The following is an 11961-nucleotide window of genomic DNA, read 5'->3' as shown; positions in this document are numbered from 1 at the left end:
CAGAGTTGTAAACTTACCATATAATGTTTTTACTTCTAATTATTTGGAATGACAACAAGGTATTATATGTACTAATACAAGAGTAGCAGCATTAAAATAAGTTCTAGTACTAAGTACCAGCAGAATATCAACTCTGCTAACACATGTTTATATATATACATAAACCATATCTTGCTCTTCTAATTTCTGTTTCTATATCTATTGCTACTCTTTTATTTCTTATGTGATACTGGCTAATGGAGGTTAATACTGATAAATGGTGTATCCCCACCACTTTGTGGGTCTTATTTCACAGTCATCTCCAAAACCTAGGGTACATTTTATGATCCCATATTATAGCTTGTATCCTGGGATCTTTTCAATTAGTGCAACGTTTTTTGTTTAGTATATTGTTTCAACTTGTTCTTTAAGTTACAAAAAACTAATAATTAGTCAGAGGTTTGGATTTGCTGTTTTTAACTCAGTTTTTTTTATTTTGGTTACTTAACTTTATTAAAATGTGTTCATTTTCACTAAAATATAAATGTTTAACACACATACATTCTTCTGTAAATTTTTATTAAAATGTATTCATTTTCACTAAAATATAAATGTTTAACACAGATACATTCTTCTGTAAATAGTTATTTTTCACAAAATAAATTTTTAAAGATCAAATTAATAGACATGCTGCCTACATTCAAGTTTATGTGACTGTGGGTACATATATGTGTGCATACCACTAGATAATTTTTCTTTGCTTTATGCTATTTTTCTGAAAACAAATGACATTAAAAAATTTAAAAAAAATTAAATTTCTAAATAGCAATTATATGATTATCTGCCATGTGCCTTTCTTATCTTGGACATTATTTGTCTTTTGCATCTCAATTTTTTTCATTTGAAATCAATATTAAAAAATAAAGATAAGTAAAAGGTGGAATATGAAGATCTATAGACTGATTGACAGAAAGAAGAGTGTAAAATGAACAGTTCCTAGTTTTGGAAAATAATTTAGTAAAACTTACACCACTGCAATAATTCCATATATTTGTGTTTTGCATTCATTATTCTGCTATACTTAAACTAAATTTTAAAATATGTTGTAGTAATTTGTATAGTATTTTTTACTTGATGTATTAATAATATTAGATTGTATGTGGAAACTGTATATATTTGCTTATAAAGAAAATATTTAGAATTATTTTAGTGTTAAAAAAGAATTTAATTTGTTGGCTAAAACAAGACTTAGATGGAGAGTTTTAGTTGATATGAAAAGATTCATTAGAAATTTCATCCACATACTCAAAGATAAAATTTAGCAGGCTTCTCATCATTGAATCCGATGAACACCTGCACTACGTATACACTCAGTTGATTAAACAGCTTGAAAATTGGTAGACGAAACATCCTTTAAAACCCTTCATATGAAATGTAATTTTTATTTTCTTTAGAGATTAAAGATTTATACTGTATATACTTGTTAACCTAAACAAAAGTACCTTTGTAGATTAGATCATGTGTACCCATTTCCTTTAGTCAAGAGTATATATTCATAAAGTTAAACTCCAACCTGTTCATATTCTTTCATCAATTTGATTTAAAATCTACAACCCTATACAAACATACACACACACATACAATGTTTTTGTAATTAACAAGCAAAAACAAAAATATGTATACATATTTTATTTGTACCTGTACTTATTGCTGAGAAAGATGCAGTTTAACAAAAATTGGACCCCCCAGTGGCATGGCAGTATGCCAACAGACTTACAGAATCTGGTTGTTGATATCTGTGTTGTGCAGAGCACAAATAATCCATCATGTGGTTTTATGCTTGACTTGAAAAAAAAAAAAAAAGGCCCAGCCTGGCCAGGTGGGTTAAGGCGTTCGACTTGTAATCTGAGGGTCGTGTGTTCGAATCCCCATCACACCAAACATGCTCGTTCTTTCATCCTTGGGGGTGTTATAAAGTGGCAGTCAATCTCACTATTTGTTGGTAAATGAGTAGCCCAATAGTTTGTGGTTGGTGGTGATGACTAGTTGCCTTCTCTCTAGTCTTCCACTGCTAAATTGGGGATGGCTACTGCAAGTAGCCTTTGAGTAGTTTTGCAAAAAATTCAAAACAAACCAAACCAATCAAAAAAATAATCAAAAATTGGATTTTCCTTAATATAAAATGTAAAAATTTATTTCAAATTTTAAATGTCTTATACAACAGAGCTGTTAAATGTTAAAAAATGAGTTTTGTGTACTATATTAAATGCTAACATTTCTCATGGGTTTCCAATTCTAATAAAGAGTAAGCTATCTTGGACATATTAACCACATTTTCAAATTATTACTAAAATGTAATCATGTTGAAAGGCATATCTATTTTATACTGAATTTGAAGAAATTGATCATATAAATTAAATGAACTTTAAAAGATGAAGTGTAAATTTAAATATGGTATGTTAAATTAAGTATTAAACTATTTGATAAGGTGAACAAAATTGTTTCCCCATAAAAATCAGAACTACTGAGAGAATAAAAAAAATTACCAGGACATTAAATTTTGAATGTTGTTATTTTCTTTTGACAGAATTTAAATCTCTTTTAATAAATTACTTTAATATTTTCAGTGTAATAAGTTATGTAAATCCATATTGTGTAGATAATTTTCTCTTATTCTCTGTTTCATTAGTTTTGAGAATCAGAAATGGACCATTTTCGAATATCTTACTCATTACATAAGTATAAATTGGTAGGCATTTTAAAATGTCTGTGAAAAAATTTAATTTATACCGCTGAATATTCTGATAATTTATATAGTTACATTAAGCATTGTTAGAAACCAGTGAAAAACTGTGTGTATGATAAGCTTGAGAGTTTATACCACCATTTATGAACAAATATAAACAAATAATACATTAGACAGAAAATATTTAAAGGATTTTTACAGTAACCAGTAGGTTTACAATACTTTGTTGTGAAAGTCTTAAGTACATGTAATTGGTAACATGATATAATGGATTATTTTCCAAAATAAATGAACTTAGTTCTATTTAAAGAGGGTTAATGTTTAAATATAATCAAACTTTTATCATGTGCTTGTATTTTCTAGTTTTTGGTTTTAAGCTACTTTACCTAAATTTTAAAAGTTTTAGATGTATTTATGGGGTATAATGATCGAGCAGGTAAATCGTGATTCTTCGGTTGGTAAAATTGATTTCTCAACATTGCAATAAGACTGATAACATTTTCTAACTGCTAATTATTCATTAGCTGAATACGCATTTCTAAGAAGAGGGGTAAATAGTTTTATTTCAGGTATACTGTAAAACCATTAGTCAATGTGATGCATGTAATATATGTCTAAACTTTGAGTGTTTGGTATTCCATATGAAAAATGGCATTTTTCAGAATTATGTAGATTGTTATGTAATTATATGTGTAAACCATAAATTATGCCATGCATTTAGTATGCCCAGCTCATCTCTCAGACACTAAATAGCTTTCACTGTAATGTATACCAAGTGTCAGCATTTTGTATTTTGAGTTCACTTGAATTTCTTTTCAAACAGTGTTTTTGATCTTCTCATTTGTAATTTCTTTGTATGTTTCAGTTTATTTCTTCAGATTTATAATTGTTTTGTAATGTAACTATCCAGTGCAGGTAACTTGATTTGGTTTTTAATATTATCATATTTGTGATTTTCCAAGTTAGTATAAAAGAGTTTTGACTTTTTATGTCATGTTTTTAATAACTTTGGGCTCAGAATTTGCATTTGTATTGGTACACCTTTGATTGGGAAGAAGGTTGCACATCAAATCTGTCATGGTACTGTAGTCTCGTTTGGCTTTTCCTACTGCTGCTGGCTAGCTCCTGCATCTGCATATTTTCTCAGTTCTTTCTGAAAGAAGAGACATCTGGATTATTGGAATATAACAGAGGTTATGTTTTCACCACTTGTGCAATTGGTTCAGAGCCTGCAAGAGATCCAGAAACGGAATTAACATTCGGTATCCCTAACATCACAGTGAAACCTGGGATTGTGCAGATCTCAAATGACAAGCTACTTCCAATCTGTGATCCAAAGGCAGGAATCTAACACCCATCTTGATGTATGGTTCCCTTTAAAAACCCACTTCACTAAACCCACCAATGTTTAGGATATCTCAGCTTGTTTGTGAACCAAGACCCTATGGGTCATAGGTTTATGTCCAAACCACCACAAGTAGTTGTGACAGAGGCTAAATAACATCCTAGATGTTTAAGGGTACAGCAAAAGAAGGCCTGCATCATTTCCTGAAAATTTTCTGGCAGGCCACTTCTTGGATTGATGGGACTAAAAGAAGTAATTCGATGCTTGACCCTAACTTTGGGGAGTGAAGTCCTCAGTGTTATTAGCACTTTAGTGAAGCAAGACTTAGATAGAATTTAGCCAAGTTAAGTCAATATTTTGATCTACTAGAGTACTAATCTGTCCATCAGGCCAAGTTCAAGACTTAAAAGAATGGTCCGTTAGGGAACTTCTCTTGTGGATGATGCAAGTTGGTTGAATGAAAAATATACTGTACAATAGCATTCACAGATCATGAAGATATGGTGATCAGTAAGTCTGAAGAGGGTCTCCCAAGTGAGATAATAAGGCATCTTTTGAGTGCAAGAGATCTTATTACCCTCATAAAATAACAAGGTTTGAAGTCATGACTTAGAATTGGACACAAGAGAATAGAAGGCCCATAGTGAAATCAACACTGAAATGAATGGCTCAAGCTGAGTTCAAGCTATGTCAGTTGGAAACTAGCAACCAACAAATCCTAGCACCATCATAGAAACAAACGGATGAATGAAGAGGAACTTCAAGTCCACCCATGTATCTTACCTCATATAATGCCAATCATGCCTCCGAATGGACATCACTCTAGAAGTGTGTACAGCAGGGTCATTTCAAAGTGAATTATCCATACCTTTCTGATAAGCAAGACAGCTAAAGATAACAGTATCAGCAAACTGTTACCACTTCCATTACATGAAATTAACAGCAGCTAAGATGGGACTTTACACCATTGTGGGAAAGTGTAGTAGTAACTTGTGATGAAATGTTGGGTAGTAAGACCACCTTTATCTGGGCTGTGTTGTGCATGGTATATGTTTGTGAAATGATGAAGGTGAAAGTTGGAGTTCTTAGCTAATACAGGAGATGGAAGGCTATGGTTGAATTTGTCACACATTCACATTCGAAGGGAAACCACCATTGTAAACAGTTTATAGTGACTGTTTTGACAAATAAGGATATCTAAGACATGATTAGAGAAGCAAGTCTCTGGCTATATCTAATTAAAATCAACGAATAAAGAAAGGTAGTTATCTCAAATCCGACACTGACATTGTAGAGGTAGAAATGGACATTTTGCAAAAATTATCCATCAATTTTGCCTGTGTAACAAATACAAAATTAAAGAAGCCTTACTCATACAACAACTCAATCCCAAAATAAACCAATACAAAGGAACATCTTTATACCTATATTAGAATAAAATAATGAATGATAATAAAATAATATAAAATTATATATTCAAACATCTAAGCACTCTACATTTCTACACTCAGTTACACAACCCCCTTCAAACATGTGGTCAGCTCCCGGTCAGTTACCTTTTTCTTTCTTTGTGAACCTGACGATGATCGAAGAAGGTCGAAACGTTGTTTCCTCCTGTACGTTAAAAATTTTCTCAACGCAAACGAGCCGTTTTTACACAGAAGTGGGTTTTCTCGACATCACTGATTAAGCAATTCCTATCTTAATTAGAAAGCCGGGTAAATGATATTAGTTTTAAAATATTTGATTTTATATACACGACAATATTTCGTTACTTTAAATTGAATATTTGAATTTTTACAAACACTTCTGAGAACGAATTAACATTTAAGTAGTGTAGTACTTAGTAGGATTGTAATGAAACAATGTGTTTATTGAGTGAATCACAATTTCATTATTCTGACGAATTATCTTCAAAATGATTTTTTAGACAAGCGTACAAAAAACATGACGAACTTTATCACTTATTCTTTCACAGAATTCTCCATCTAGGGTTCCAGTGATTTATTTCTTAGATCAAAATGATGGTAGTTAAGAGAGAAGGTAACTAGTCTACGGCATTCATCACTAAAATCTTGGACTATTCTAACAGAAAGTATTTTTTCACCACTCACGCTTCCAAAACGCAGAACATTATTTTTCGACAATGGAAGGCGAAGCACAGACTTTAGGTTTTACAATCAGTCATTCTAGCTCCCCCGTCAATGGCACAGCGGCATGTCTGAGGAGTTATAACTGTAAAATCCGGGTTTGCTTCCCATGGTGGGCAGAGCGCAGATAGCTAGTTCATTGTGTAGTTTTGTGCTTATTAAAACAACTGTCATGCTAATTAATAGCCAGATACGGTTCTTAATAATAAATGTATTATAATGATGCACTCTTTTTTTTTTATATATATATATAATTTATTTACCTTAAATAAAGCGAAATCTTTATAATTGAAATACAACAAGTTCTTCAGAAGTGTTGAAACACAATGGTCTCTGTGCTTTGTCCATTGCGAGTATCAAAACCTGGTTTTTAGTATTATAAGCTTGTCACATTATAACGCCCCCACGGCTGGGAGGGCGAGCATGTTTGGCGCGATTCGGGCGCGAACCTGCGACCCTCAGATTACGAAGCGCACGCCTTAACGCGCTAGGCCATGCCAGGCCTGTATTATAAGCTCTCGCGTTTAACGCTTAAATACTGAGGGAGTGCACAATTCACTTGCGAATTTTCTTTTTCGAAAGCGTAAATGAGTATATACACATGTAGTTAGTCAAATAAGGATGTATTTACCTGGTGTGTGAAAACTGGGCTATTGTGGAAACTAACTGTACAATAATAGTTATATTTGATACTACGCTTTAAAAATTATATATAATCGAGTTAAATATAAAGAGGAGTAATATTAAGAAAAAAATTGTTGAAAAGAATTATAGAGACTGTACGCAACACAAAAGATTGGTTTGTTTGTTTTAAATTTAGTGCAAAGCTACATGCTGGCTATCTGTACTAGCCGTCCCTTATTTAGCAGTGTAAGACTAGAGGGAAAGCAGCTACTCATCACAACCCACCGCCAACTCTTGGGCTACTCTTTTACCAACGAACAGTGGATTGAACGTCACATTATAACGCCTCCACGGCTGAAAGAGCGAGTATGTTTGGTCCGACCAGGATTCGAACCCGCGATCCTCGGATTATGAGTCGAACGCCTTTTTGGCCATGCCGGACCCAAATTTACGTGTATTTGTACTGAAGTTAAAAAAAATATGTTTAGAAGTGAGTAGGTTTTCGAGATTTGCGACTGTAATGTAAATCACTTTCACGTATCATCCCCCAAATGTAGTCTCCCATAATGTTTTCGTTATACGTTCCTTGTTAGCAGCGTTCAAAGTCCAGTATATCTTGATGGAAGCGCTCGCCTTGCCCTTCTGAGTATGCTCCCATGTTCTCCTTGAATTCATTAAGATGAGCGTCAAGGATATGAACTTTCAGTGACATTCTGCAGCTCATTTTGCCGTAGTTCTTTACCAAAGCCTCAATTAGTTCCACGTAATTTTCCGCCTTGTGATTGCCCAAGAAGCCCCGAACCACTGCAACAAAGTTGCTCCAAGCTTTTTTCCCTTCCTTCTGAGCTTCTTGGGGAATTCTGTGCACTCCAGAATCTTCTTTATTTGTGGTTCAACAAAGACATCAGCTTTGACCTTTGCCTCAGATAACTTAAGGAAAAAGTCTCGAAGGTACTCGAAGGTACAAAATAAAATTGTTATTATGAAGAATAAATTTATTTCATCCACAACTGATGTGTAAGAGGTTCATGCAAAATGTTTTACATATGATATTTTTTATATTATTGAAAATAAAGACAAAGATATTTAAATTTTAAAAGGTCTAAAATTTGTATAATATAAAATCTTACAATTAAAGCAAACAAAAATTGTCCGTCTTACCTTCTTAGAATTTTTTTGCAGTGCTCACAGGTAAAGTGAGGTGCTCAGGATTTGTCTTGATCACCAACAGGCATGCCGAAATATGACCTGTAGGCTTCACACATTTTAGCAGATGCTGTCACAGAGTACGTTTTTGCTCTTGTCTTCATAAATTTGCCTGGGCCTGGCATGGCCAAACGCGTAAGGCGTGCGACTCGTAATCCGAGGGTCGCGGGTTCGCGCCCGCGTCGCGCCAAACATGCTCGCCCTCCCAGTCGTGGGGGCGTTATAATGTAACGGTCAATCCCACTATTCGTTGGTAAAAGAGTAGCCCAAGAGTTGGCGGTGGGTGGTGATGACTAGCTGCCTTCCCTCTAGTCTTACACTGCTAAATTAGGGACGGCTAGCACAGATAGCCCTCGAGTAGCTTTGTGCGAAATTTCAAAACAAACAAACAAACAAAAAAGCGTCTGGAGAATGCTTGCAGCTTCTTGATGCCATTTCTGAGAAAATCAGATAGGTCTATGTGTTTACTTAGACAGCTAGAACTAAACTGAAGTGGTGAGGGGTGAGCTCCTCTATATATATTACTATGGCTGCCAATGGCTCAGCGGTATGTCTGCGGACTTACAACGCAAAAACCGGGTTTCGATACCCGTGGTGGGCAGAGCACAGATAGCCCATTGTGTAGCTTTGTGCTTAATTCAAAACAACAACAACATATTACCATGGAAAGTTCCGGAAAATTCTCGTAAGTTCTACAACATTCTAGAAAGTTCTTGAAAATTCTTGTAAGTTCGAGAAAATTCTCTATCAATTATTTACCACTGAATCTACCTGGAATGTTCTGGAAAATGGGTAAATTGAAAATTTTCATCACACAGGTTACAAAAGCAAAGTTTGAAAAGAAAAATAGGTCTTTTCCATTTACTTCAGGCATAATCAATTGGGAAATAACACTTTCTGCCTAAGAACAAGAAAAAGTAAAAATTTTGTTACATAGTGTAATATACAAAATTCCAAATTTTGAGTTCTTCGCTGGGACAGCGGTAAATCTTTGGATTTACACGCTAAAATCAGGGATTTGATTTCCCTTGGTGGACATAGCAAATAAACCGACGAGGGTTTGTTATAAGAAAACACACACACACACACACACACCATGTTTTGAAATTTTATTATCGAAACGATTTGTTTAGTACTTGATGACGAGAAACCCACTTGAAATTAAAAATGTGTCTCAGAACGGCCGGTGTGGGTATTAACACTTTTACTGATAAGCAGAGAACAACGTTTTGACCTTCCCAGTTCATCTTCAGTTTTACGAAGAGAGAGTTTGCAACTGACCGTTGCCGAGCAAATGTCATAGGGACGAGATTATAAACGGGTACGGAATTTTTCGTAGTGCTGTGTTGGATGCTAGGTTATTAATTAGTATTGGTTTAATTTTGGTTTTAGTTGTTGTATAAGTAAGACTTCTTTAATTTTGCGCTTGTTTATATTTTTTTCCTACTTAGTATCTACATGTTTTCTATGGTTTTGTTGTGTTTATTAGAATTTCAGTGTTTAAAAACGTGTGAAGGTTTTTTTTTTGTTCTTTGAATCTAGTTTCCATTTTTCTGCTTGTTTCTTCTATATAGAAGTCGTGGCAGTTGTTGCATTGTATTTTGTAAATTATGTTGGTGTTGTGTTTGTCACTGTAGTGTTTACATAGTATGGACCTTAGTTTTGTACCTGGTTATTGAATAAATTTGGTGTTTACTGGAACGTTGTGTTTTGTTATAAGTTTTTTCCAAATGTTGGTTATTTTTTTGCTGATGTCGGGAACATATGATATGCATCAGAGTAAGGTTTTGTAGTTTGTGGTATTTTGGGGTTTGTTATTGTTGGTCTAGGTGTGTGCGTATAATTTTTTCCGCAGTTTATGGAGGAAATTTGTTGGTGTTGATGAAGTGTTGTTTTATTTTATTAATTTCATCGTTAATTTTATAGGATGAATATAGTTTTGTGGCTGTGTTTATTTGCTTTCTTAATATGCTGAGTTTTTTTTTCGTTTCATGTACTGAGTCCCATGGAATGTGCAATTCAGTATGGGTGATTTTTCTGTGGATTTCTGTTTTGAATTGTATATCGGTTCTAGTGATCTTGAGGTTAAGAAATGCTACCTGGTTAGTTTTTTCCTGTCCAAAGGTGAACTTAATGTTGTGGTATATAGAGTTAACGTGGTTGAAAAAAACTAAGTGTGTGTTCTGTAGATGTGAATGCAGCAACTGTATCATCAACATACTTGTACCAGTACTGTGGTAGGTGTAAGGCTGAACTGATCGCTTGAGATTCAACAAAAATGTTGGTTAGAACTGGTGACGCGGGATTTCTCATGCTTAGACTTTTTACCTGTAGGTAGTTTTTGTTATTGAACATACACTGCTGGCCAAAATCTTAACGCCAATAAACATAAAGAAAAAATATGCATTTTGCGTTGTTTTATCTAATTTCATAGTGTTCACATTTTCCTTATTAAATGCTCAAAAAGTTTTTTATTTTTATTTTCCCTTTTTTATTTTCATCTTTCGAAGCTCTACTCAAATACGAGGGCTGTTGAAAAAATACGCGGACTGTTTGAATTGGGCGGCTCCAGTTGGTTCCAGGGGAATCCGCTTGGTGTCACTAGGTTCACACAGATCAGCTGATTACGACGCCATTTCCCGATTGCAGATATCTTCATTTGTGTGTTAGCTACGCGGTTTTAAGTGAAGTGCGATTTTTTCGTTTGGCAGATTTCAGAATGAATGGCCTGAAGGAGCAACGACTTGCTGTGAAATTTTGTGTTAAACTTGGAAAATCTGCGACTGAAACTTTTGCTATGCTTAACACGGCTTACGGTGATATTGCTATGAAGCGTACGGCATGTTTCAAGTGGCATGAACGTTTTAAGGATGGTCGACAGTCCATTGAAGATGATGAGCGTCCTGGACGTCCTTCCACGTCAAATGACGACCCACACGTCGACAAAATCAACACCCTGGTGCGGGCAAATCGACGTCTGACTGTCAGGGAGCTTGCTGAAGAGTGTGGGATATCAGTTGGATCTTGTTACGAGATTTTGACCGAAAAATTGAAGATGCACCTCGTTGCTGTCAAAATCAGCCCTCAGAACTCGTGAGGTTTTGGCCAAACACTCGATCACTGTTCTTCCCCACCTGACCTTGCTCCTTGCGATTTTTCTTGTTCCCCAAACTCAAAAGACCCTTGAAAGGAAGAAGATTTGAGACGATTCCCGAGATTAAGGCAAATGCGACGAAGGATCTGGAGGACATTACAAAAGAAGCGTACCAGGATTGTTTCAACAAGTGGAAACACCGTTTGGATAAGTGTGTGCGTTGGGGAGGAGAGTACTTTGAAGGGGTCCCAGACCTGTAACCTAAATGAAGTACATTTTGTTTTATGACGTCAGTCCGCGTATTTTTTTAACAGACCTCGTAAGTGGTTGAGTCTAACAACGCAAAATGCATATTTTTTTTTTTTTTTATGTTCATTGGCCTCAAGATTTTGGCCAGCAGTGTAAGGTCAGTTTTGGTGGTAGTATGGTTGCTGGGGATGTTTTGTATATAATTAACCGGGTTCGCATCCAGGTCGCGCCAAACATGCTCGCCCTTTCAGCCGTGGGGGCGTTATAATATGGCGGTTTTTCCCACTATTCTTTGGTAAAAGAATAGCCCAAGAGTTGGCAGTGGGTGGTGATGACTCGCTGCCTTCCTTCTCGCCTTATACTGCTAAATGACGGACGGCTAGCAAAGACAGCCCTCGAGTAGCTTTGTGCGAAATTAAAAAACAAACATATAAAACGAAATCTCTAGTAGAAGAATGTGATAAAAAATTAAAAGCTGAATCTTAACCAAATTTGCAAGACGGTTTTTATATTTTAATAAATTATTTTTTATTATTGAATTTTCAATTTTTTCCTTTTTAACGCAGAT

This window comes from Tachypleus tridentatus, chromosome 7 (assembly GCF_004210375.1).
Source record: "Tachypleus tridentatus isolate NWPU-2018 chromosome 7, ASM421037v1, whole genome shotgun sequence".
Lineage (NCBI taxonomy): Eukaryota > Metazoa > Arthropoda > Merostomata > Xiphosura > Limulidae > Tachypleus > Tachypleus tridentatus.
Note: the sequence above shows the minus strand (reverse complement) of the source record.